We start from the raw sequence: 1,402 nt of genomic DNA, 5'->3' as shown, positions 1-1,402 counted from the left end.
CCTGCCCCTGGACTCCGGGCTCCGTCGGAATTCCCCCCGACGCGACGCCCGGGCGGCACCCGCTGCAGCGGCGTTATCCCGGGACATGCGGCTCGGGGACAAGGACCGAAATGAGCTTCTAGGGGTTGCCGGGGCCTCAGTCTATCCCTGGAACGACCGCCCCCAGGACCTGGCACCCAGGCCCGACTGGAGGGTTCCAGCCATCTCTGCATCCCTTCGTTCACATATTCAACAAATAATGTTTGAGCGCCTACTGTGTGCCAGACGGTGTCGCAGGGGGGTCCCTGCAGTAAAGACAAGCAGAGTTACAGCCCCAAAGCTGACATTCAGGAGGGAAATACAACATGAGAATTAAACAAATCGGAGGAAAAGCCAAAGTGACAGATCTCATCTGCTCCTCTGCCTCCTTGCCGTTCCCTAAGCGGTCCGGCGCCCTTTTGGGTCTTTGCACTGGCTGTTCCCTCGGCCAGGAATGCTCTTACCCGCTTATCTGCGTGGCTGAAATACTACTATCACCTTCTCAGTGTCACCCGATCAGACCGCCCATCAACTCAAGGGCCCTATCCGACTGCTTCACTGAAAATTCACTACTTACCTCCACCCCCAAACCTCCTGACCCTGCTCTTTTTCCCTCTTAGAACTTATCACTTTCTAATATAACGCACAGTTGGCTAATTTGCTGTTTATCTGTTACCAGTCCCTCTTTCCCCAAACTCCACGGGGGGACAGAATTTTTGTCTATTTGTTCACCACGCGAGAAGAACCAGAATAGGTGCTCAATAAATATTTGCTGATAATGGATAAATCGTGTTAAATGCTATGAAGAAAATAAAGTACATGGAGTGGCCAGGAGCAGAGGGCTAATCGAGGAAGGTGGTCAGGAAAGGCCTCTCTGAGGAGGGGACCTATGTACAATGAGAAGGCGCCGGCCACGTGAAAAGCTGGGTAAGAACGTCCCACAGAGGGAAAGGCGCGCGCCAATGTCCTGAGGCTGGTGAAGTTCCAGAGTTTGATGGACAGAAAGGTGCTCTAGGATCCTCAGGAAGGCAGGTGTGAGATGAGGCGGAAGTGGGAAGCAGGAGCACAGACCAGGTAGGGGTCCCACGAGCCTTGGGGAGGTTTAACCAGGGAAGCTTACTAGTGCCGCGGGACGAGCACTGGACTGGAAGTCAGCGGGACCTCAGCTCTACCGCGCACCCGTCGTGCAAGACTCCTCGTTTCAAAGTTTCTTTGGGCGCCGACTGCTTGCCTTCCCTAGGCATGAAATCACTGAGGGCCTGGCACACAGTAGGTGCCCAGTCATGGTTGTGGAACGAATGGCTGCATGCATGCGTGAGGGAACTCAGGGCCTGCCCGGAGCTCGGCGGAGAGCCCCGGTGGCCCCAGGAGATGCGTCGGGGCG

At 55.6% G+C, this 1,402-nt stretch overlaps 1 protein-coding gene across 1 annotated transcript in view; it reads left to right on the top strand.

The window, feature by feature from the left end:
- The window catches only part of PTPN3 (protein tyrosine phosphatase, non-receptor type 3), a 160,566-nt gene that overhangs the window by 38,859 nt on the left and 120,305 nt on the right, over positions 1–1,402 (top strand). The gene's annotated exons all lie outside the window — the stretch shown is intronic.

Source organism: Mandrillus leucophaeus, unplaced genomic scaffold (genome assembly GCF_000951045.1).
Source record: "Mandrillus leucophaeus isolate KB7577 unplaced genomic scaffold, Mleu.le_1.0 Scaffold76, whole genome shotgun sequence".
NCBI classification, from domain to species: Eukaryota; Metazoa; Chordata; class Mammalia; order Primates; family Cercopithecidae; genus Mandrillus; species Mandrillus leucophaeus.
The sequence above is the reverse complement of the archived record's forward strand: the minus strand, read 5'-3'. Positions and strand labels throughout refer to the sequence as shown.